This window comes from Lipotes vexillifer, unplaced genomic scaffold, assembly GCF_000442215.2.
Source record: "Lipotes vexillifer unplaced genomic scaffold, Lipotes_vexillifer_v1.1 scaffold793, whole genome shotgun sequence".
Taxonomy (NCBI): domain Eukaryota; kingdom Metazoa; phylum Chordata; class Mammalia; order Artiodactyla; family Lipotidae; genus Lipotes; species Lipotes vexillifer.
This window is the reverse complement of record NW_006774859.1, coordinates 1,541,528-1,568,473: the sequence shown is the minus strand read 5'-3', so window position 1 is coordinate 1,568,473 and position 26,946 is coordinate 1,541,528. Positions and strand designations below refer to the sequence as shown.

The 26,946-nt window shown below is 41.1% G+C and overlaps 1 pseudogene; it reads left to right on the top strand.

Annotated features, from left to right (window-relative positions):
* The first annotated feature begins 1,326 nt into the window (after positions 1 to 1,326).
* Positions 1,327 to 26,483, top strand: LOC103079996 (centrosomal protein of 78 kDa-like; annotated as a pseudogene).
* Positions 26,484 to 26,946: the final 463 nt, after the last annotated feature.

The window sequence follows — 26,946 nt, the reverse complement described above, 5'->3', positions numbered from 1 at the left end:
TGTCTGGGAAAGTTGTCACACCAGAGACTCTTCAACAGGAATGGTAATGTTTCACTTCACACGCTGGCTGGAGGACGGAAGAGTGTCTGCGATGTTATAATGTGAGCACATTGCATGTAAAAGCCATTGCTGACCACATCTAGGGGATCTGATGCACGGAAGCTGGTAGTGGGTGGAGGCATCCAGAAGGTAGTGGTAGAAGAGAAACGTTGTACACGTAATGCCTAAGGCCTGACCAGAGGACGACCACTGTTCTAGAAACTGGACACAAATCCAACTTCTACAGCCAATCTTAGAAGACACACTGAGGCATATTTAAAGTTTTAACACTTTATGTGAGCAAAAATAGATTCAATTCAGGCACCACAAAGTGGAAGAGGTGAGGAGCACTCCAACCACAGGAGCTGCAGAGATGTTTATTTTAAAAGGGCAGAAGCAAAGCAAGGAAATGACTGATTTGCTATGGCTTTAACGCCTAGTTGGTGGTTTGTGACTGGTTGTCCTCAGCGGTTTTTGTCACCCTGAGGCATTGACAGGCTTAGAGTTTGGTTGGTTTAAGTAGGCAGCCACATCACTAGAGCCACTGCGGTCTAACGGCCTCCTTGCAGGGTTAATTTACTGACACAAATTGTCTGAGTCCTTCCTCTCAGTCACTTCACTTCCTAAGCCTTAGTTTCTCCTCTGTAAAGTGCATATTCAGTAGTAAATTCTCGGAGTTGTCAGTACAAAACAAAGTGATTATTAGTAACCACGGTCATGTCCTGAATGCATGGAACACATCACCGTTTGCCAACCACCGTATCAAGTCAGCAGAAACTACAGAAATTAAGAGCTCTCCGCAGAAATTCACACACCCATGCACCAGGTAATGGACCACAGGCAAACGTTCACTCAGCCTCTCCTGTGTCCCTCACGGAGTGCACACTCTCCTGGGTGGCACGAGCACAGACACTTAGCAGGAGTTTACTTTTAAAATGCGCTGATACAATCATGTCTCACTTTTGTTTGGATCAGTCAGCAAACGGGTTTTCGAAACCCCCAAATTCTCCACACCGCCTACCCTTCGCGCCATCCTAGTCTCGAAGCTTTCGCGACTGTTCCTCAAGCCAGGTCCCCTTGGGAGGCGGGGCTGCGTGCCGGCGCACGGGGCGTGCGCTGACGTCCTCAAGCTCCGCCCCCACGGGCCCGCCCAGAAGTTTAAACCGCAGTACCGTGTCTCGCGGGACGTTGAGGCCAGTGCCAACAGCCGGCGATGCGGGGTCGCGGGAGCGCAGCATGGAGGGGCCAGCATAGCTGGGGCCTGTGGCCCTGCGTCTTCCGCCTGCGATGCAGGTCCTGCCCACGCTGCGGCGCCGCAGCCGCCGGGCGGTGGGCGCCCGAGGGGCTGGGAGGGGAGCAGGGACCGCCAGGCGGCTGTGGGCATCGTGTCCGCAGCCAGCGTCCCCAAGGCCACGCTCTGGCCATGATCACTCGGTGAAGCTGGGCCACGACAGCGTGGCCGACTTCTGGCGCTGTGAGGACCTGTGTGCGCTGCAGGACTCACTGCCTCTGCCCGCCGTTTGCACTTCCCTGCTGGAGGGCCTGCTAGACTTCAATGCCAACCGCCTCCGTAGAGTGGACTAGACGCCGCTCTTGAGCACCCTCTGCCCATGATCTGTAGCCAGAGTTTCTTCCAGCCACGGCTTGACGAGACAGGTTTGTAGTTCCTGCTTCCAGGGGCCCTCATGTGGGCGCTGAGAAGCGGGGTTTTAGATGGTGCAAGGTGGAGGGTGGGCACTAGAACCAGTGCCCAGTGCCCGGGTGTGTGTGCACTAGATGGGGTGTGCGACTTAGGACCCCTGCCAGCTCGGTGACCCCGGCCGAGTGCTTTAAGGCTTCTAGGTCTCAGTGTTCTCATCTGTAGCATGGGCTTAACAGGACCCACTGTCTGTGGAGGTTACAAGGTCTCACTCTGTTAATGCTTGTAGACTCTACAATGTAGAACACTTAGCACAGTTTGGAGCGTCATTAATGGTTGCACAGATGTTACCTGGTGTGTTGAATGACTTTGCCTGGTACAGACCAAAGTGATTAGGAAATTGATATATCCCAGCTTCATTTCCTTTACATTCAAACAGGGCTCAGGAAAAAAATTTTCTTTTTCAGTAGTATCCTATAGTGGAAAGAACACCAGTGTGAAGGCAGCTTAGGGTTTGAATTCCAGGGCTTATGCTCTCTGTGGCCTGGGCAGGTTTCTTTTGCACTACAACCCCCACACTTGTAAATTAAAAACCACTCTTTCTGTGGGTTCTTAGAATTAATTAAGCAGGTTATGTGTCTAAATTATCCTGGTACTTGAATGAGTTGTCAGAACCAAGGGCTGCAGGAGATGACACTTCTGCCCTAGGTAAGCTCCCCTTCTACTGGGTGGCAAATAAACACAAGCACAGTAGTCAGTGTTCTGGAAGAAGTGAGTTCTGGTTCTACAGAGCATAGAATCTCTTTTTTCTTTAATTTAATTATTATTATATATTGGAATATAGTTGATTTACAATATTGTGTTAGTTTCAGGTGTACAGCAAAGTGATTCAGTTATACATATATCCATTCTTTTTCAGATTCTTTTCCCATACAGTTTGTTACAGGATACGGAGTAGAGTTACCTGTGGTATGCAGTAGCTCCTTGTTGATTATCTATTTTATATATAGTCATGTGTATATGTTAATCCCAAACTCCTAATGTATCCCTCCCGCCATCTTTCCCCTTTGCAGAACACAGAATCTTGGAAGAGAAAGTTCAGGGTAGGCTCTTGGAGGAGGTGCCATCCTTTCTAAGGATATGTAGAAGCTCCTGGGGTGACAGGAGGGAGGAATGTGTGTCAAAGTTTGAGAAATATAAAAAAATACGGCAAAACTCAGGTACAGGACTGGAACTCAGGGTTTGGGAAAGCAATGAGAGTTGATACTGGAAACCTAGTGGGGCCCCACAGAAAGGGGCCTTGTTTGTCATGTCAGAAGTTTGGATGTTTATGCTGAAGGCTGTGGGAAACACCAAAGAACAGTGAAATGGAATTCTGGTTTAGAGGATCACTGGGACCTCCATGTGGAAGGCAGTTGATTGGGTGCAGCGTGAATTGTAATCAAAGGGTCCCACTTAAGTTATAAAAGGTGGGACTGGATTTTTCAGATCTGAGAGAGAATGGGTGAGGCCTGGTGACCAGTTAGAAAAGGGAGGGCAGCAAGCATGGGTGACAGTTTACAGCTGCATCTTTTTGTGAGATACAGAGCACAGTAGAGAGGGATTGGAGGTGGCGAGAGGATCTTACTTGATCTTCAGTGCTTTAGAGGGGCCTGGTAGAGGGGCCAGGTCTGGGCCCAAGATACAGATCTGGGCTTCTTGGAAGGACAGGTGTTTGAAGGCATGGGAGAGACTTAGGTTATCCACAAGAATATCCAAAGAATCATAGGTCTGAGAGTTTTTTAAGTGGGTATATTTGAGGATGTTTATAAGCTGAGAGAAAGTAGCCAGCAGAGGAAGGGTGTGAAGATCTAGGAGAGGAAATGATTGTTCATTTGTTTTCAAAAAGCTGAATACTTATTGTGTGCCTGGCACATTTTCTAGCATCTGGGGTTCACAACATCTGTTATCTCTCCTGCAAGGACAGTTCAACTCATCCCCTGGTGAACAGAAGTCAGATTATTCTTTGCATCCCATTCAGGTGTAAGAACTGTTTTGTACCTCTCAAGGGACTTTACTTAAGCAGAGTAATAAGTTAGAAATCAAAAGAAATTAGAACTGGAAGGGACCTTAAAGGCCACTGTACTTAATTTTGCCACATATTTTACATTGAATGTAACAAAAATTTATTGTTGAGTCCATTCTCTTCAGAGTTCCTTCACTGGACTTCCTGTTTGTCTTGCATCCTGTGGGTCCAGCTTGTAGATTTTGGCCTTCTCTTAAATTTGCTTCTTCATCCATATTACATTTTGCCCAGACTATGGCAGAAACTCCTGGGTGATTTCGCGGCTCCTGGGCTCAGCTCCTCTAAGTTCATCTGCCTACTCCGGTTGAGTGATCTTGTAACATAAAAAGCTATGCTTAAAATAATGCTGCTCATGGCTTGCCCACACAGAGTTAGTGCATACTAGCCACCCAGCGTTTGCCCTGCCCAGAGACGTGTAGTCTGAACTGTGCTGGGCCAAGTCTCATGGGGCTTTATTTTTTTTTATTTTTTTTGCGGTATACAGGCCTCTCACTGTTGTGGCCTCTCCCGTTGTGGAGCACAGGCTTCGGACACGCAGGCTCAGCGGCCATGGATCACGGGCCTAGCCACTCCGCGGCATGTGGGATCTTCCTGGACCAGGGCATGAACCCATGTCCCCTGCATTGGCAGGCGGACTCTCAACCACTGCGCCACCAGGGAAGCCCTGTCATGGGGCTCTTTGGTCCTGAGGAAGGGGAGCTTTTTGGGATCACTCCCTTTATCTAATTGGTCCTTCAGCAGCGGGGTGCCTTTTTCTAATCAGTGGAGGGACCCTTAGTCAGCCAGTGGTAGTCCCAGGCCTCATCACCTGTGGGATACAAGCCATGCTCTCTCCCAGGCTTGCTTCTGCCAGCATCTCTATTTTCCTTTGGGTCTCTTCTCACACTTTGACCCCTGGCCTTTAGTCATCCCCACCTGCAGTATTTACACTGCCCAGCAGCAGTCAGGCTTGAGTGTCTTTTCACAGATGTTCCCTCTGCAGTTAATGCACCTCCTACTCCAACTCTGCATAGCTTCATCTTTCTAGTTTCTACTTCAGGGTTATCATGAAGCCATCACTTAGATATAACTTTTTGCCTCCATAGGCAACTCTGTGCATAAAGTTATGTTTATTTATCTCATGTGATTGAAATTTTGAGTTTATACATCTTCCTCCTTAATGAAGTCTTTAAGGGCAGGAGTCATTTCTAATCCTTAGCACAGAGCAGATGCTTTTTTTCTTTTTATTTAGGTGCTTTTTAATTATAATAAAATGTATGGTTTAAATCACTCATTTTACAATAATTTTGCTTTAGGTTGTGACAGAAATGAAGTTTACAGAAGTCATGTTCCTGCTATAAGAAATAAAGATGTGACCTTCCAGTCGTGTAAAGCTCATGAATGCAGTGTAAGTGCATCGGGTGCACTAAGGAACCTGGAGCTAAGTGGGCTAGTTCTGAGAGGGAGAGACTTAACTATGTTAACAAAGGTAAGTCTTCATTGTGTCCTGCCAACCTTTGATAGTTGCTTTTGGGGCAAACTAAACCAATAAAATTTTAAACTGTTCCTCCCCATTAAATGGATTGAAAATTTGGCCACTTTGGTGCACCTGTGTCTTGAGAATTGTCCAGTTGGAGATGGAGGTTTAGAAAGTGAGTTTCAGTCTTATTTAAGTCTCTTCCCATCGGACTGGTCTTGTGATTTCCTACACACCATGTCTGTCTACCTTTTCCTGTCTACCTTTTCTTGGTGTTGTTCATGCATGGATTGTCTCCTGTACCTGCCCAAACCTTGGTCCATTCTCATTTGTACCATGGAAGTTTGTCATGCTGGATACTGTCAAGATTAAGTGCCCTATATCCAGTAGTGGTCTGGAGGGGTCAGGAAGCCTACCTTTCAATTTGAGGGAACAGAGGGTTTGAGGTTCTCTCTCTTCTATTGCTCTAGTATACTGCATAACACCTAATAAAATACTGGGTTTATAGTTGACATTTATATCGCTGATTGATCATCAAGATTGGCATGTATCATTGGAACTGAAAATTGGAAGAGTCTTATGATTTTTAGGTTTTTCTTTTTTTTCCTTTGTCTCAAAATTATGTAGTACTTTACTGAGTGGTTGGCAATAAAGTTTGCAGTATTCAGTGTATTCAGTTTTAGTACCTAAATAGAATTAAACTGTTGCTGTAAACTGGAATAACACTTTGTTACTGACAAGTTTTAGAACACATCAGTTCATCAATTACCTGTTTGGGAAGATTGTAGTTAATGATTTTAAAAATGTGACAGTAAACCTCCAATTGACTCAAGAAAAGCAAATAAGTCAAGATTGACAAATGTACAGGCTCTTCACCTTATTGTGTGTGTGGGGTTTTTTTTTTTCCTTTTAGTTATTTGTCAAGGTATAAAGAACTCTATCACTCTTAAGACAGTAAACTTCATGGGCTGTAATCTGACATGGCAGGGAGCAGATTATGTGGCCAAGATCTTAAAGGTGATTTTATTTTTAAACTTTTATGAAAGCATATGTGATTAAAGCACATTAATACATTGACACAGATAGCAGTTAATTTTTGTCTTTTGACACCTGTGAGTGTATCCTTCATTTTGTTGAAAGAATATGACGAGTTTTCAGTTTGGGATTCTACCATTTAGTAAAGATAATCCAGTTAATTTTAGAAATAAGAGATTTAATATGTAATACATAATAATACTTTTACGTATTTTTAGTTACTGAAAACACTGATTGTGATGCTGTGCAGAAACTATGCCATTATAATCTTCAAGATTTAAATGAAGCAAGTGTCTATTAGCTGCTGTAGTTTATAAACTAATAACAATTACTACATCAGCAACTTGTAAATACAATTTTTAAACTAATGCCTTAACAAGTTTACAGTGGTTATAATTACTGTATTTAGGCCTAAATTATTTAATAATTTGACATGAAGCCGTTTTAATAGTTTGCTGGTGCAGATCAGGGATAGGTAAACTATGGCTAGTGGGCCAGATCCAGCCTGCCGGCTGATTTTGTAAAGAAAGTTTTTTTGGAACATAGTCGCACCCATTGTTTACATGGTAGCTATGGCTACTTTCACCCTATGCCAGTGGGCCAGAGTAGTTGCAACAGAAACTGTATAGCCCACAAAGCTGGAAATGTTTAAATTTAGATTTTAAAAATTGAAGAATTCTTTGAGCCTATACAGGGCAGGTCCACTGACCCCTGGGGAGAAAACAGTCAAGAACTTGGGTGCCGAATACAAATAGCCTAGGTTCAAATTCCCTTTCTCCCTTTTCATAGCTAGTGATCATGGACAAATCACTTAACCTCTATGCCTCATCTAGGTTTAAATGAACTCATTTGTATAAATAGTGTTTGGCACATACTAAGCACTGTGTAAGTGATTGCTGTTATTTCTGCTTGGAGCTTTTATAAGCTATTGTTAATAGGAAAATGACACTAATGATTTTCCTTTTAGAGTGTCAAAGGCACTTTGAGTCTTTTATTTTTTCAAGAATGTAACAATACTTTTTCATTTAAAGTCAGTGTTCCCTGTTACCAGAATTTATTTTATGAATATAAAGAATTGAATGTCTTTAAGACATGGCTTGTGATTAAATGTCAAACCATTATTTTCCCAAGGCACATCAAACTGGCTGTGCATAGTCCAGACCTCTGAAGTTTCTGTGCATACACTAGGTAGCATGTGAGATCCATTTTGTAAATATAGTTTTTAAAATAATGCCTGGGACTTCCCTGACTGTCCAGCATTTAACACTCTGTGCTCCCAATGCAGGGGACCTCGGTTCGACCCCTGCTCAAGGAAATAGATCCCACATGCAATAAGGAAAATATCCGGCAGGCTGCAGCTAAAGGCCCAGCACAGCCAAACAAACAAACAAACAAATAAATAAATATTTTTTCAAAATAAATAAAATAAAATAATGCCTTAGGAGTTAGGAAAAGAAAATATTAGAACCTATTTAGCTTTGTACATTTAAAAACTATCTGTGTAGTTTATAATGTACATGAATTAAATGTATAGAACTTTGTGTGTATAATTTGTTAAAAAATAAGATGCATATTAAAAAGTTTTCTTATGGGTTGCCCAGTCAGGTGTTTGGAGACCATTGGGAGGAAAGAATGATGAAATTTAGAGCCTCAGCAATGATAGAATTTAGAACCAATTCCCTGACTTAGAAGATAAGGAAAATAATTCTTAGACTGTAATTGAGTTGTCCAACTTTACATAACTGTTCAAAAACAGGTCATCCAGTGGCTGGAATCTAATCATTGACTGACTAGAATGTGGGTTACTGGACTCATAAAGCAGAACTGACTGTTTAATTTCTCAGCTTGATTCTCCTGGCATATATGCTTGACACGTGTGTGTGTAAATCTCTGACATAATAAGCCATACTCAGTAGGCACACCCTGTTTCCTTATTGAAGCATCTTAATTTTGTCCCATTAAATCTTTGAAGTATCAGACTACCAGAAGGCATGAAGAAACCTGGGCTGAGAGGCTTCGTTCCAGGAGACCTGATCTTGACTGTATGCCTGGTTGGAGGCACATCACTCTGAACTACAACAAGCTCATTGGTGACCTGGGCTCATGCTTTTGCAGAATCACTTGGTGAGGATTTATGGCTTGGAGATAAATTCTAAAATTGAAAATATTGAATTTTTAATATAATATATGGTTAGCTTTTGGCATGATACTGTCGTGATAGGATTTTTTTCAAAGCCTCATTTTTCTGATAACTTTTATGTTGCTTTTAAACTTTCTCTAAGAGTTGCATGTATTCTTTACAGAAAATACACAGTAACAAGAGAACAATTACCTATAATCTTAATACCCAGACATAAGCACTGTTCATTTTGGTGTATATTTTTTCAGTCTTTTTTTTAATATATATATATATATATATATATATATATATTTATACACTTAGGGATTACTAAACTAGAATTGTAGTATACTTGCTATTTCATATTCCTGCTTTTTTCACTTAATGAGGTATCATGTAGTATTCCATCATATTAATGTCCCATAGTTTAATCAATTCTTGCAATTATATTTAGACAGTTTGCTTTTCCCTGTCACAAGCAATGTGAATACGTTGTATATACATCTCTGTGTCCACTGGGCTTACTTCTGTAGAATAAGGTACTACAGGTGGAATGACTAAGTGTGACTTATTTTTAAGACTTTTGATACACATTGCCAAATTACCACCCAGAAACGCTATGCCAGTTTGTAGTCCACCCCAAGAGTGGATGTAAGCCTGCCTCTCACAAACACTGGCTGGTAGCACTTTTAAAAAACTGAAAGACTACAAAAATGAGTATCTCTCCCTTTTTTATGCAAGTGGGATTACTCCAAATTTTATACCTTTCTTCAGTTAATTTAGTATGACCATCTTAGCAAGTCAGTAAATTTGCACCTACTGCATCATTTTTTGTGACTGTTCAGTGTTCCATTATATGAATATGCCAGAGTACACATAGCTTATCCAATCTTGTATAAAAGGTATGCCCAGTTTTTCAGTTACAAAATGTACTCTGATATATATCCTTACCTATATCTCGTGACTATTTCTTTTGGTTAAATTCTTAGAAAGAGAGTTGTTGGATCAAAAGGATATAGATATTTTGAAGACTTTTCTTACAGAATCTTGGCTTAATCTGATAGGAGAATAACCACATTTTGTTTTATTTTGTATTCATTTGATTTACAGGTGAGGTTTACTGGCTGTTTGTATTCATTTGGCTAGTTGGTTAATTACACCGTGTGTCCATTCTGTAGTGAGAGTTTGTAAGGGTTGTATCATATCCTGTCAGATCCATATATCTGACTTGCTATTTCTGTATGTCATGGGGTGTTGAAAGACTCCAGTTATTTTAATGTGATGGTCCACTCGACACTTAAATAAATGACTCATGATAATTTCCTTTCATGTAATATTTTTTAATACCTGTGCTTTTGTGATGATCCCTTTTGTTTAAATGAGTAGGTTGTTCAGCCCCAGAACTACTAGAAGTCATGATCATTTGTTCTGGTTTTTGTCTGACGTTTTACTGCAAGAGTTCTTGACCATCATACTTTCATTATAGGTTTTTAGTATGTATTCTCTCTTCACACATTGTTTGAATTTGTTATTATTTTTATCCTAGAAAACGGTACTTTTGGGCTTCCCTGGTGGTGCAGTGATTGAGAGTCTGCCTGCCGATGCAGGGGACACGGGTTCTTGCCCCAATCTGCGAAGATCCCACATGCCACAGAGCGGCTGGACCCGTGAGCCATGGCTGCTAAGCCTGCACGTCCAGAGCCTGGGCTATGCAATGGGAGAGGCCACAACAGTGAGAGGCCTGCGTACCACGAAAAAACAAACAAAAAAAAACACGGTACTTTTCTAATGTTAAACATCCCTTATGTTTTTAGCAGATAATTTACTAATTAAAGTGAGTTATACTTGTAAATTGTTCTCATCTCTACTCAGAATAGAGGTGAACCTAGATACTAAGCCTGCTTCCACCAAGAGCATTGTTTCCTTCTTGTGCAAACTCTGAATTCTTGCAAAGAGTACTTTATTCATTTGTCAGTTTCACAAGTAATTTTTTAAATACTTGTTGTGTGCCAGATACGGGTTTAGGCACTAGGGATAAAGCAGTGAACCAGACACACAAAAGTCTTGCCCTCATGGAGCTTACATTCTAGTGAAGGAGTTCAAATAGAAATGAGTAAACAGATAAGTAAGTGCAAAAATATCTTAATGTAAAGAGAGTGACTGGGGGCAGGTAGGACTCCATTGGACAGGTTTGTTAGGGGGCAGCTTCACTGGAGAAGTGGCATTTGAATGGAGACCTGAATGAAGAGAGGAGCAAGCCATGGAATATCTGGGATAAGCACATTCCAGGACAAGGAGCCCATGAGTATGCAGGCATATAGGTGGGTGGAGTAGTTAAGGGAAAGCAAGGAGGCAATGAGTATGCAGGCAGGTAGGTGGGTGGGGTATTTAAGGAAAAGCAAGGAGGCCAACATGGCCAGAGGACTGAGTGAAGAAGATGTGGTATGACATGGGGTCAAGGAGCTAGCCAGGGGTGTGATCTTGTAAAGTCTTGAAGGCCAGAGTAAAGATTTGGATTATTCTAAATGAGTAGAGGGTTTTGAACTGGAAAAAGGCATGATCCAAATAGTATCTGAATAAGGTGACCTGGTACAGAGGATGGACTTGGGAGGATAAAGAAGAGAAACAGGGAGACCAGTTAGGAGACTATCACAGTGGTCCAGAAAAGAGATGTTTATGGCTTAGCTTAGGCTGGAAGTTTGGAGCAAGTGAAAAGTGGTTGAATTCAGGTTGTGTTTTGAGGGTGTAGCTAACAAGGCTTGCCGATAGATTAGATGTGGGATATGAAGGGAATAGTAACAAGGAGACAAGTCGTTGATGATTATGTGTGCAACTTGGTGGTATCACTTAGAAGGAGGGAGCTGATGGGAGGAGCAGCTTTTGAGGGAATATCAGGACTTTGGTTTGTTATCTTTCATGCCCTTTAGGTATCTAAGTGTCTGGATGGTGCTCAGACTGTACTTTCTATCCAAAGGTATCCAAAGCCACTTTAGATGCAAAATGTTTAAAGTTGACCTTTGCTGCTCCCAAAATAGTAGCCACTGGAGGCAGCCTGCAAGATGGCATCTTAGGTTTCTGAAGAAGAAATTAGAATAGACAAAGGGGGAAATAAGTGTATAATTACATAATGTAGATTTCATATTTAAATTTATGGGAAAAGCAGTAATTAGTTGGCTTTTGGTATTAAATGGAAATGGCCACTCATTGGGAACTAATTACTCTAATTATAATTTATTTTACTTTAGATCATTTTGTGATGAAAGCAGTTATAATAAAAGTTCTCCAGGTGGAAGGAGTGCCAAGTCAGAGGTATATCACATGTTTCAGTTCTCTCAGAAGAATTTCTCTTTAATGGCTTGTTTTTCTTTCTTTCTTAAAAGAAAATTATCGAGGTACTTTCTGTCATCTTAAAACTAAGTTTTTAGTCAAATGAAATGGCTTTTCTGTTTTTGAAAATGTTGTGTGTTGCTTTAATTTAGGTTCCCAGAAATGCAGATTGAAAACCTTTTATTAACTTAAAGTATCTTAATTTCCAATGAAGATCAAACCCTCCTAAATTACCTGTAACTTAAATGGCATATTTATCATTTCTGTCTCAGTACCAGTGGATAACTTCTCCATCGTGAAGGAACCATCCAAAGCTGCTAGGCAGAAAAAGAGAACTCTAATTTGGGGAAGTGATTGAAAAGGAAAAGCTACTATTAGAGTTGGTAACTCTTTCTGAACTTATACCCCTTATGTTTTCTGGTGTGCTAAAATTAAAACAGCAAATATTAACCACATGCATATTAGGAAGCCTATGATTATTTTGATACTTATGAGAATTTATAGAATATAGATATAATAAATGAATTTAAAGAGATGTTAATATTAACCAACATTATTGTTTGGATCTCATAAAAACTTCGTTATTTTGAAAATGCTTCCTGATTGATAATTACTTCTGATACTTTGACACGTTGGGGTGCACTTTGATGATAATTTTAGTAGTGGTGTTTTTGAGGAATGATTTTTTTTTAATGCAGAATTACCTTTTTTGTGGGGGGTTGTGGAAAGATGGTGGAGGAGTAAGACGCGGAGATCACCTTCCTCCCCACAGATACACCAGAAATACCTCTACATGTGGAACAACTCCTACAGAACACCTACTGAATGCTGGCAGAAGACCTCAGACCTCCCAAAAGGCAAGAAACTCCCCACGTACTTGTGTAGGGCAAAAGAAAAAATTAATTAAAAACAGAGACAAGAGAATAGGGACGGCACCTGCACCAGTGGGAGGGAGCCGTGAAGGAGGAAAGGTCTCCACACACTAGGAGCCCCTTCGCGGGCAGAGCTTGCGGGAGGCGGAGCGGGGGGAGCTTCGGAGCCGCGGAGGAGAGCACAGCAACAGGGGCGCGGAGGGCAAAGCGGGGAGATTCCCGCACAGAGGATCGGTGCCGACCGGCACTCACCAGCCCCAGAGGCTTGTGTGCTCACCCGCCGGGGCGGGCGGGGCTGCGAGCCGAGGCTCGGGTTTTGGTCGGAGCTCAAGGAGAGGACTGGGGTTGGTGGCTCGAACATAGCCCGAAGGGATTAGTGCCCCAGGGCTAGACGGGAGGGAGTCCGGGGAAAAGTCTGCACCTGCTGAGGAGGCAAGAGACTTTTTCTTCCCTCTTTGTTTCCTGGTGCGCGAGGAGAGGGGTTTTAAGAGCGCTGCCTAAAGGAACTCCAGAAACAGGCGTGAGCCGCGGCTAAAAACATGAACCTCAGAGACGGGCGCAAGCCGCGGCCAAAAGCTCGGACCTCAGAGATGGGCGCGAGCCGCGGCTAAAAGCGCAGACCCCAGAGATGGGCACGAGCTGCGGCTAAAGGCCTGGACCTCAGAGACGGGCGCGAGCCGCGGCTAAAAGCACAGACCTCAGATACGGGCACGAGCCGTGGCTGAAAACTCAGACCCCAGACACGGGCACAAGCCACGGCTAAAAGCGTGGACCCCAGAAACGGGCACGAGCCACGGCTAAAGGCACGAATCTCAGAGATGGGTGCGAGCCGCGGCTAAAAGCTCGGACACCAGAGATGGGCGGGAGATGCTAAGGCTTCTGCTGCCGCCACCAAGGAACCTGTGTGCAAGCACAGGTCACTATCCACACCCCTCTTCCGGGGAGCCTGAGCAGCCCACCACTGCCAGATTCCCGGGATCCAGGGACAACTTCTCAGGGAGAACACACTGCGGGCCTCAGGTTGGTGCAACGTCAGGCCAACTTCTGCCGCCTCAGGCCCGCCCCGCACTCCGTGCCCCTCCCTCCCCTTGGCCTGAGTGCACCAGAGCCCCCGAGTCAGCGGCTCCTTTAACCCCGTCCTGTCTGAGCAAAAAAGAGACGCCCTCCAGCGACCTACACGCAGAAGCAGGGCGAAATAGAAAGCTGAGCCCCTGTGAGCTGTGAGAAAAAAGAGGAAGGGAAATCTCTCCCAGCAGCCTCAGAAACAGCGGATTAAAGCTACACAATCAACTGGATGTACCCTGCCTCTGTGGAATACATGAATAGACAGCAAATCATCCCAAATTGAGGAGGCAGACTTCTAGAGCAAGATCTATGATTTTTTCCCATTTTCCTCTTTTTGTGAATGTGTATGTGTGTGCTTCTGTGTGAGATCTTGTCTGTATAGGTTTGCTTCCACCATTTGTCCTAGCGTTCTATCCGTCCATTGTATTTTTTTTTAAATATTTTTTCTTAATAATTAATTTTAAATTAAATAACTCTATTATACTTTACCTTCTTTCTATCTTTCTTTCCTTCCTTCCCTCCTTTAGACAACGAATCATCCCAAATTGAGGAGGTGGACTTGGAGAGCAAGTTTTATGATTTTTTCCCCTTTACCTCTTTTTGTGAGGGTATATGTGTATGCTTCTATGTAAGACTTTGTCTCTATAGCTTTGCTTCCACCATTTGTCCTAATGTTCTATCCGTCCCTTTTTTTTTTCTCTAAATAAATATTTTTTTAATTCAATAACTTTATTTTATTTTACTGTATCTTCTTTCTTTCTGTATTTTTTCCTTCCTTCCCTCCTTCCTTCCTTCCTTCCCTCTTCCCTTTCTCCCTCCCTCCTTTCTTTCCTTCTTGCCTTCTTTCTTTCTTTTCTTCTTTCTTTCTTCCTTCCCTCCTTCCTTCCTTCCCTCCTTTCTTTCTTTCTTTCATTCTTTCCTATTTCTTCCTACTACTACTAATTCTCTCGACATTCTCTCCCTTTTATTCTGAGCCGAGTGGATGAAAGGCTCTTGCTGCTCCAGCCAGGAGTCAGGACTCTGCCTCTGAGGTGGGAGAGCCAACTACAGAACACTCGTCAACAAGAGAGCTCAATGCCCCACATAATATCAAACGGCGAAAATCTCCCAGAGATCTCCATCTCAACACCAGCACCCAGCTTCACTCAACGACCAGCAAGCTACAGTGCTCGACAACGTATGCCAACCATATAGCCAGACAGGAACACAGCCCACCCACTAGAAGAGAGGCTGCCTAAAATCATAATAAGTCCACAGACACCCCAAAACATACCACCAGACGTGGACCTGCCCACTAGAGAGACAAGATCTAGCCTCATACACCACAACACAGCCACTAGTCCCCTCCACCAGGAAGCCTACACAACCCACTGAACCCACTTTAGCCACTGGAGACAGACATCAAAGTAGTCCCCTCCACCAGGAAGCCTACACAACCCACTGAACCCACTTTAGCCACTGGAGGCAGACATCAAAGACAACGGGAGCTACGAACTTGCAGCCTGCAAAATGGTGACCCCAATCACAGTAAGATAAGCAAAATGAGAAGACAGAAAAACACACAGCAGATGAAGGAGCAATGATAGTAAAGATGATCCAAAATCTTGGAAATAGAATGGACAAAATGCAAGAAGCAGTTAACAAGGACCTAGAAGAAATAAAGATGAAACAGACAATGATGAACAACACAATAAATGAAATGAAAAATACTCTAGATGGGATCAATAGCAGAATAAATGAGGCAGAAGAACGGATAAGTGACCTGGAAGATAAAATAGTGGAAATAACTACTGCAGAGCAGAATAAAGAAAAAAGAATGAAAAGAACTGAGGACAGTCTCAGAGACCTCTGGGACAACATTAAACGCACCAACATTCGAATTATAGGGGTTCCAGAAGAAGAAGAGAAAAAGAAAGGGACTGAGAAAATATTTGAAGAGATTATAGTTGAAAACTTCCCTAATATGGGAAAGGAAATAGTTAATCAAGTCCAGGAAGCACAGAGAGTCCCATACAGGATAAATTCAAGGAGAAATACGCCAAGACACATATTAATCAAACTGTCAAAAACTAAATACAAAGAAAGCATATTAAAAGCAGCAAGGGAAAAACAACAAATAACACACAAGGGAATCCCCATAAGGTTAACAGCTGATCTCTCAGCAGAAACTCTACAAGCCAGAAGGGAGTGGCAGGACATACTGAAAGTGATGAAGGAGAAAAACCTGCAACCAAGATTACTCTACCCAGCAAGGATCTCATTCAGATTTGATGGAGAAATTAAAACCTTTACAGACAAGCAAAAGCTGAGAGAGTTCAGCACCACCAAACCAGCTTTACAACAAATGCTAAAGGAACTTCTCTAGACAAAAACACAAGAGAAGGAAAAGTCCTATAATAACGAACCCAAAACAATTTAGAAAATGGGAATAGGAACATACATATCGATAATTACCTTAAATGTAAATGGACTAAATGCTCCCACCAAAAGACACAGATTGGCTGAATGGATACAAAAACAAGACCCATATATATGCTGTCTACAAGAGACCCACTTCAGACCTAGAGACACATACAGACTGAAAGTAAGGGGATGGAAAAAGATATTCCATGCAAATGGAAACCAAAAGAAAGCTGGAGTAGCAATTCTCATATCAGACAAAATAGACTTTAAAATAAGGACTATCAGAAGAGACAAAGAAGGACACTACATAATGATTAAGGGATCGATCCAAGAAGAAGATATAACAATTGTAAATATTTATGCACCCAACATAGGAGCACCTCAATACATAAGGCAAAAACTAGCAGCCATAAAAGGGGAAATCGACAGTAACACATTCATAGTAGGGGACTTCAACACCCCACTTTCACCAATGGACAGATCATCCAAAATGAAAATAAATAAGGAAACACAAGCTTTAAATGATACATTAAACAGGATGGACTTAATTGATATTTATAGGACACTCCATCCAAAAACAACAGAATACACATTTTTCTCAAGTGCTCATGGAACATTCTCCAGGATAGATCATATCTTGGGTCACAAATCAAGCCTTGGTAAATTTAAGAAAATTGAAATTATATCAAGTATCTTTTCCGACCACAACGCCATGAGATTAGATATCAATTATAGGAAAAGAGCAGTAAAAAATACAAACACATGGAGGCTAAACAATACACTACTTAGTAACGAAGTGATCACTGAAGAAATCAAAGAGGAAATTAAAAAATACCTAGAAACAAATGACAATGGAGATACAACGACCCAAAACCTATGGGATGCAGCAAAAGCAGTTCTAAGAGGGAAGTTTATAGCAATACAAGCCCACCTTAAGAAGCAGGAAACATCTCGAATAAACAACCTAACCTTGCACCTCAAGCAATTAGAGAAAGAAGAACAAAAAAACCCCAGAGTTAGCAGAAGGAAAGAAATCATAAAAATCAGATCAGAAATAAATGAAAAAGAAATGAAGGAAACAATAGCAAAGATCAATAAAACTAAAAGCTGGTTCTTTGAGAAGATTAACAAAATTGATAAACCATTAGCCAGACTCATCAAGAAAATAAGGGAGAAGACTCAAATCAATAGAATCAGAAATGAAAAAGGAGAAGTAACAACTGACACTGCAGAAATACAAAAAATCATGAGGGATTACTACAAGCAACTCTATGCCAATAAAATGGACAATCTGGAAGAAATGGACAAATTCTTAGAAATGCACAAACTGCCAAGACTGAATCAGGAAGAAATAGAAAATATGAACAGACCAATCACAAACACTGAAATTGAAACTGTGATTAAAAATCTTCCAACAAACAAAAGCCCAGGACCAGATGGCTTCACAGGCGAATTCTATCAAACATTTAGAGAAGAGCTAACACCTATTCTTCTCAAACTCTTCCAAAATATAGCAGAGGGAGGAACACTCCCAAACTCATTCTACGAGGCCACCATCACCTTGATACCAAAACCAGACAAGGATGTCACAAAGAAAGAAAACTACAGGCCAATATCACTGATGAACATAGATGCAAAAATCCTCAACAAAATACTAGCAAACAGAATCCAACAGCACATTAAAAGGATCATACACCATGATCAAGTGGGGTTTATTCCAGGAATGCAAGGATTCTTCAATATACGCAAATCTATCAATGTGATTAACCATATTAACAAATTGAAGGAGAAAAACCATATGATCATCTCAATAGATGCAGAGAAAGCTTTTGACAAAATTCAACACCCATTTATGATAAAAACCCTGCAGAAAGTAGGTGTAGAGGGAACTTTCCTCAATATAATAAAGGCCGTATATGACAAGCCCACAGCCAACATCATCCTCAATGGCGAAAAACTGAAAGCATTTCCACTAAGGTCAGGAACAAGACAAGGTTGCCCACTCTCACCACTCTTATTCAACATAGTTTTGGAAGTTTTAGCCACAGCAATCAGAGAAGAAAAGGAAATAAAAGGAATCCAAATCGGAAAAGAAGAAGTAAAGCTGTCACTGTTTGCAGATGACATGATACTATACATAGAGAATCCTAAAGATGCTACCAGAAAACTACTAGAGCTAATCAATGAATTTGGTAAAGTAGCAGGATACAAAATTAATGCACAGAAATCTCTGGCATTCCTATATACTAATGATGAAAAATCTGAAAGTGAAATCAAGAAAACACTCCCATTTACCATTGCAACAAAAAGAATAAAATATCTAGGAATAAACCTACCTAAGGAGACAAAAGACCTGTATGCAGAAAATTATAAGACACTGATGAAAGAAATTAAAGATGATACAAACAGATGGAGAGATATACCATGTTCTTGGATTGGAAGAATCAACATTGTGAAAATGACTCTACTTCCCAAAGCAATCTATAGATTCAATGCAATCCCTATCAAACTACCACTGGCATTTTTCACAGAACTAGAACAAAAAATTTCACAATTTGTATGGAAACACAAAAGACCCCGAATAGCCAAAGCAATCTTGAGAACAAAAAATGGAGCTGGAGGAATCAGGCTGCCTGACTTCAGACTATACTACAAAGCTACAGTAATCAAGACAGTATGGTACTGGCACAAAAACAGAAAGATAGATCAATGGAATAGGATAGAAAGCCCAGAGATAAACCCATGCACATATGGTCACCTTATCTTTGATAAAGGTGGCAGGAATATACAGTGGAGAAAGGACAGCCTCTTCAATAAGTGGTGCTGGGAAAATTGGATAGGTACATGTAAAAGTATGAGATTAGATCACTCCCTAACACCATACACAAAAATAAGCTCAAAATGGATTAAAGACCTAAATGTAAGGCCAGAAACTATCAAACTCTTAGAGGAAAACATAGGCAGAACACTCTATGACATAAATCACAGCAAGATCCTTCTTGACCCATCTCCTAGAGTAATGGAGATAAAAACAAAAATAAACAAATGGGACCTAATGAAACTTCAAAGCTTTTGCACAGCAAAGGAAACCATAAACAAGACCAAAAGACAGCCCTCAGAATGGGAGAAAATATTTGCAAATGAATCAACTGACAAAGGATTAATCTCTAAAATTTACAGGCAGCTCATGCAGCTCAATAACAAAAAAATAAACAACCCAATCCAAAAATGGGCAGAAGACCTAAATAGACATTTCTCCAAAGAAGATATACAGACTGCCAACAAACACATGAAAGAATGCTCAACATCATTAATCATTAGAGAAATGCAAATCAAAACTACAATGAGATATCATCTCACACCAGTCAGAATGGCCATCATCAAAAAATCTAGAAACAATAAATGCTGGAGAGGGTGTGGAGAAAAGGGAACACTCTTGCAGTGCTCATGGGAATGTGAATTGGTTCAGCCACTATGGAGAACAGTATGGAGGTTCCTTAAAAAACTACAAATAGAACTACCATATGACCCAGCAATCCCACTACTAGGTATATACCCTGAGGAAACCAGAATTCAGAAAGAGTCATGTACCAAAATGTTCATTGCAGCTCTATTTACAATAGCCCGGAGATGGAAACAACCTAAGTGCCCATCGTCGGATGAATGGATAAAGAAGATGTGGCACATATATACAATGGAATATTACTCAGCCATAAAAAGAAACGAAATTGAGCTATTTGTAATGAGGTGGATAGATCTAGAGTCTGTCATACAGAGTGAAGTAAGTCAGAAAGAGAAGGACAAATACCGTATGCTAACATATATATGGGATTTAAGAAAAAAAATGTTATGAAGAACCTAGGGGTAAAACAGGAATAAAGACACAGACCTACTGGAGAACAGACTTGAGGATATGGGGAGGGGGAAGGGTGAGGTGTGATAGGGCGAGAGAGAGACATGGACATATATATACTAACAAACGTAAGGTAGATAGCCAGTGGGAAGCACCCGCATGGCACAGGGAAACAGGCTCGGTTCTTTGTGGCTGTCTGGAGGGGTGGGATAGGGAGGGTAGGAGGGAGGGAGACAAAGAGGGAAGAGATATGGGAACATATGTATATGTATAACTGATTCACTCTGTTATAAAGCAGAAACTAACACACCATTGTAAAGCAATTATACCCCAATAAAGATGTTAAAATAAATAAAATAAAATAAAATCTGCCTGTGCTCAGTATGGGCCCACTGCTCCTTTTACTACTGCTATGGTTGACAGGAGAAGCTATTGCAGGAGAAGCTCTTCCCCCCGCTGATTGGAAGTCTATTGCATGAGCTTGTTTTGATGGTGGAGATTATTTAATATGGAAGTCTAATTTTTATGAACGGGCTGCTGAAGAAGCAGAAAAGAATGCTACCCATAATATTCCAGTTGATTATCATATGCTGGTTGGGTAAGGACAATATATTTCTTTACAAGATCAATTAACTTATCCCTTTGTTGCTTATCCTCAAATACATCATTTGGCATTAGAAGCCTGGAGGAAATTACCTTATACACACACAACTGAGGATCTTTCAAAAATTAGACAGAGACAGAGACATAGTCACAGGCGATGGGGAGACTCATTGTGGATGGACCCACTGGCACAATTGTAGTTAAGCAACTTGTTCTGAAAACGCTAATAATGCATGTCAGCCTGTGATTCAACCTTGGAGAAAACGGGGAACATTGGAGGGCTATATTCGCCTTTGTGTGGACATTGGGCCTGCTTATATACAGGGTGCTGCTGTGGCTGCAGCATTAACTAAAGTGGGGTTTACAAACAAAAGAAAACAAAGACTTATTTTAAATGCAGAAAGGCAGGTCATTTTGCTAGAGAATGTATCTTTTAATTCTAACCCTAGTCCTTCCTTCTTTCCCTGTTCAAAAACCTTCAAATGGTCGGAAGATCCCTGGTTTATGCCCTAGATGCAATAGGGGAAAACACTGGGCACGAGATTGTCACTCACTGACCCACAAGGATGGGACACCACTGTCGGGAAACTCCTCCCGGGGCTTTCCCCGGCCCCAACAAACAATAGGGCCGATGTCTGTGTATCCTCCTCAAATGATCAATCAGACATTAACCAAGAACAAAAACATACAATATCCTTGCTCTCCAGAGCAACACCAGGAAGTGCAGGACTGGACCTCAGTACCTCTGCCCGATATGTATTAACACCTGAAATGGGTCCTCAGGCCCTCTCTACGGGCATCTATGGACCTTTACCCAAGGGTTTGATGGGACTATTATTGGGAAGAAGTAGTGTCACCATGAAAGGTTTAACTATTATGCCAGGAGTCATGGATGCTGACTACGAAGGAGAAATAAAAGTCATGGCACAAACTACTAAAAATATAACTACTATTTCTCCTGGTGATATAATTGCACAATTGCTACTTTTGCCCTTTATACCTCATGGACAAATTGTACAACATCAAAAGAGAGGAACAAAGGCTTTTGGATCATCTAATGCTGCCTACTGGATTCAGAAGATAGGATCCAGAAATGAAATTAACCATTAATGGAAAGGTTTTTTCAGGTTTGTTAGACACTGGAGCTGATGTCTCTGTTATGACGCAGATGCACTGGCCTAAACATTGGCCCATTAGTCCTCCTATTACACAACTTCAAGGAATAGGACAAAGTTCTCCTGTGCAAAGTAGTCATTATTATGGCAAGATAGTGAGGGCCATTCAGGATACTTCCAGCCTTATGTTTTGCCTGGGCTGCCTTTAAACCTCTGGGGCCAAGATATATTATAAAAAGAAATGGGAGTACTGCTTTATAGTCCAAATTCCCAAGTCTCTAATATGATGTTGGATCAAGGATTTCTTCCCACAAAAGGGCTGGGAAAAAATCAACAAGGAACTGTCTATCCTGTTGATGTGAAAATAAAAAATGATAGACAAGGTTTGGGTTTTTCTTAGGGGCCTTGGATTCTCCTCCACTCACTGCTGATCCAATTACTTGGCTGACTGATGACCCTGTATGGGTGGACCGATGGCCCCTCACAAAGGAGAAATTAGAAGCTGTGGAACAATTAGTACTGGAACAATTAAGGCATTTAGAAATTTCCAATAGCCCTTGGAATACTCCTATTTTTATTATCAAGAAAAAGTCTGGAAAATATAGGTTATCTCAGGGTCTAAGAGCTGTCAATAAAACTATGATAATAATGGGAGCTCTTCAACCAGGCCTACCCTCTCCAGCAGCCATACCACACAATTATCATCTTTTAGTTATAGATTTAAAAGATTGTTTTTTCACTATTCCTTTGTTTCCTGAAGACAGAAAACATATTGCTTTTAGCTTGCCTTCCTTAAATTTTAAGGAACCCATGAGGAGATTTCAATGGAAAGTATTGCCTCAGGGCATGGCAAATAGTCCTACATTATGCCAAAAATATGTGACTCGGGCCTTGACTCCTGTGAGAAAAAGGTTTCCAACGTTATATCTCATACATTATATGGATGATATACTTTTAGCCACTGATAATATTTCTTTATTAGAGACTGCTTTTCAATTTTTACAACAATCCTTACAATCACTTGGCTTGGTCATTGCCTCAGAAAAAATTCAAAGATAATCTCCATTTTTATATTGGGGAAAATATATTGATAACACTACTATTAGGCCTCAAAAACTGCAAATTCGAGTTGATAATTTAAAAACATTAAATGATTTTCAAAAATTACTTGGAGATATTAATTGGCTAAGGCCTTCCTTAAAACTTACTACTGCTCAATTACAGCCTTTGTTGGATATTCTTAAAGGCAATTCAGACCCTTCCTCATTATGCTCCATGACTCCAGAGGGTTTCCAAGCATTAAAAATAGTTAACAGAGCTATCAGCTCAGCGCAATTAACTCGAATACATACTCACCTGCCAGTTTCTTTGTCCAACACCTCATGTACCTACAGCTGTTTTATGACAAACTGCTGGGATTATTGAATGAATTCATATGAAAACTACACCCTCTAAAGTTATTAACCCTTATTATGAACTTATTAGTAACTTAATAATGCAAGGTAGAACTAGATGCTTACAACTTATAGGAATAGAACCTTCTCAAAGTTTATCCCTTATTCAGTTAGTCAAAAAAAATTGGCTTTTTCAACATAGTAATGAATGGGGACTTGCTCTTGCAAGATTTCCAGGAAACCTAGAATGTCATTATCCTGCTGATAAGATAATTCAATTTAGTAAAAATAATCTTTATATTTTTCCTTCTATAATCCAACGACACCCTATTCCACATGTACCTTTGTTTTTTACAGACAGGTCCTACTCAGGAATGGCTATTGTATTCATGGACGATGGGACAAAATTGATTGAACAAACTTCACTGACTTAAGCTCAGCGTGTTGAACTACATGCTGTTATTATGGCTTTTGAGCATTTTCCTTCTGTGTCTCTTAATCTGTTTTCTGATAGTAAATACTGTATTGATCTATTACTTCTTTTGGAAACTGCTACCATAGGACATACTAATGACCCTGAATTATCATCCTCTTTTCATTTGCTTCAACAGCTTATTCAGGGCTTCCCTGGTGGCGCAGTGGTTGAGAGTCCGCCTGCCGATGCAGGGGACACGGGTTCATGCGCCGGTCTGGGAAGATACCACATGACGCGGAGCGACTGGGCGCGTGAGCCATGGCCGCTGAGCCTGCACGTCCGGAGCTTGTGCTCCGCAACGGGAGAGGCTACAACAGTGAGAGGCCTGCGTACCGCAAAAAAAAACCCAACAACAACAACAACAAAAAAAGAAAAACCAGCTTATTTGTTCCCACGATGGTCCTGATGCAGCTCTACATATCCGTGCTCATTCTAACTTGCCTGGTCCATTGACTAAACAATGCGACTGCAGATGTTTTAAATCGATCTAAACGTGATCTTTACCCTGTACATTTTCCTCCCAAGAATAGTGTTGAAGTTACTCCTCCTCCTCAATCTCTTTTCCCTAAAACAGGACATATCCCAATTTACTGTACTCCTCCTTTCTGTTCATCACGCTATCAAGAATGGCTAATGTATTGCATTCACTACTTGCGTACTGTAAATAAACATGGTTTATATCCAGGACGCCCTTGCGTTATGCTGAGTTATGATCAAACTCCTTTACAAGCAGCACAACACTCCCATGCTTTACATCATCAATCAGCTACAACCTTACGCAAACAATTTTCCCTTACTCGTGAGGCTGCCCAACAAATTGTTAAGCAATGCCCACAATGTTTACCTCATCTTCCTGCTCCACATTATGGTGTTAATCCTCGTGGATTATTACCTAGTCATTTATGGCAAATGGATGTTATTCACGTCCCCTCTTTTGGGAAATTGCAATTTGTTCATATCACTATTAACACTTATTTTGGCTTCCTTTGTGCTACCGCACAAACAGGAGAAGCTACTAAACATGTTATCACTCATTTATTACACTGTTTTCCTTTCATGAACCTTCCCAGAATTATTAAAACAGATAATGGGCCCACTTACACTACTGTTGCTTTTGCAACATTTTGTAATTCATTACAAATTACCCATGTTACAGGCATTCCATATAACCCTCAAGGACAAGGTATTATAGAATATGCAAATAGATCTTTAAAGCTAACTATTGAAAAAATAAAAAAGGGGAATTATATGGAACAACACCACATAACCTTATAAATCATGCTTTGTTTATTTTAAATTTTCGCACTGTTGATAAATTTGGCCATTCTGCAGGGGAGAGGTTGATGGCTGAGCCAAGATTGGCCTCTCAATCTCCGGAGGTCCTCTGGAAAGATCCATTAACCAGCACTTGGCATGGTCCTGATCCTGTGTTGATTTGGGGCCGTGGTCACGTATGTATCTTTCCCAGCTCAGCGCCTGGACCTCGCTGGCTTCCTGAGCGCTTAGTCAAGCAAATAGATGGCTCAAAAAAAAGCTCAGAAGTTGAAGAAGCTCTGCGTCTCTCCCGAAATTCTGACACTGTTGATTCAGAAAAAGAAGAAGGAGATCAGATGGCAGCATTAAAATTGAGGATGCGTTTAGCTTGTCATGCAAAGTATACATGGATTTGTGTTACTCCTTATAAGTATGACGACTCTATTTGGGAATGAGAAAAAGTAAAAATGCATCTGCTGAGTGTTTGGTCAGATAATAATATTAGTCTTGATCTTAAGGAGTTACATGCTGAAATTCAGGATATGCAAAATGCACATCTTGATGATATTTCACCAGAAGATGTAATTCAAACTTTACTGGATAATTTAAAGTGGTTAAACCCTCAGTCTTGGATTACTAGAAGGTTGTCAGGATTTATTACCCTGGCCATAATTTTCCTATTATTGATAATAATCTCCTCATGTCTGTTTCGTATCCTCATGCAGCAATATACTACTCTCGGCACTAAGTTTCATGGAATAATTTTGCAGCAAAAATTAAAAAATAAAAAAGGGGGACCAGTGGGAAGCAGTCAGCCATGAGAGCAGGCTGTGGACGTGCCAGGCATGCCGCCACTCGCTGCATGAATGGACTGTCCCTACTTGTCTCCCTACTTGTTCCATTCCATTGGAGATAAATCACCAGGGCCCAGAGATCAGAAAGAATGTAAATTGAGACAAGCAAAGCTGTCTCCCCGCTGCACGTGCAGGTTATTTATGATGATTCAGGCTTTATGGGTTTTCTCCCAGAGAAGTTAACCCTGAGCCGAGACAGTCTTTACATAATGTAAACTACCGTCTGGCAACCTTCATTTTTCTAGTCTATATAATCTGCAACTGTAGCAAAATAAAATTTGCCTTGCAACTGTCAGTTGTCTTGGTCCTTCTGACCCCATTCATCGGTGCTACATCAGTTCCTTCCCCCATCCCTTCTGACCCTGGGTGGTGAAATCCTCTTTCCCTGGCTGGCCCATGGCAGAAAGCCAATGAGGCAAGAGTAGGCTTGGAGTATCCAAGGGGCAGAAAGGATGTCAGTGTGCGGAAAACAGAGTGACCAAAGTGGAGAGGAGAAGGAAACAGTCAGAGAGGAAACGGAGGCCCAGATTTCTAGGGCTGTGGAGGCACTCTGAGAACTTTGCATTTCCTGCGAAGAAGCCATTGAAGAGATTTGAGTGACATGATCTTACTTATGTTTTAACAAGATCTCTCTGGATGCCACGTTGATTAGAGACTGTAGGAGAGTAAGGACAAGCCCAGAAGACCCCCCAGAAGACCAATAGTTGATTCAAAGAAGTGATTACTCAAACATGGTCCCCCTCCTCAGTGAGGACGCAGAGCAGGATTCAGCAAATAATGGTCACAAATCAAATCAGGCTCTCAGCCTGGATCTGTGGGACTGTGAGCTAATAATGTTTCTCACGTTTAGAAAGCTTGTTGAAGAAGAAAGAGGAGGAGAAGCTACAGAAACTGTACATGGCCCGCAAAGCCTAAGATATTTAAAATCCAGAAAATGCTTTCCAACACCTGATGTAAAGCATGCGGCTGTTAGGAGGTCCTCAACAAAATTTGCAAGAGGAATACATGAGTCAGTTAGTTCCTGAAAACACTGTAAAGTGATAGGTGTCAAGAAACATTTACCCCTTCACCCTTAACCTTCACAAATGATGCCAGTTCCACTGAGCTATTGAAAAATACATTCTGGCTTTCAAAACAATAAACCAGAGGGCATTATCTCACATTGGCAAGGTCATAAACAACTGTCAAGTGAAGTTGAAATAGCAACAAATCAAATAATAACAAAAAACATTTTTATAGATTTTTAAACCTTACAAAGCATTTTCATGTTCATTATCTAATTTAATCCTCAAATCAACGCCATGAGATAGTTATGATTTTCCCAATAGAAATGACCACATATTAAATCCTTAGTGATTGCTCAAGAAAAGCTGAAATC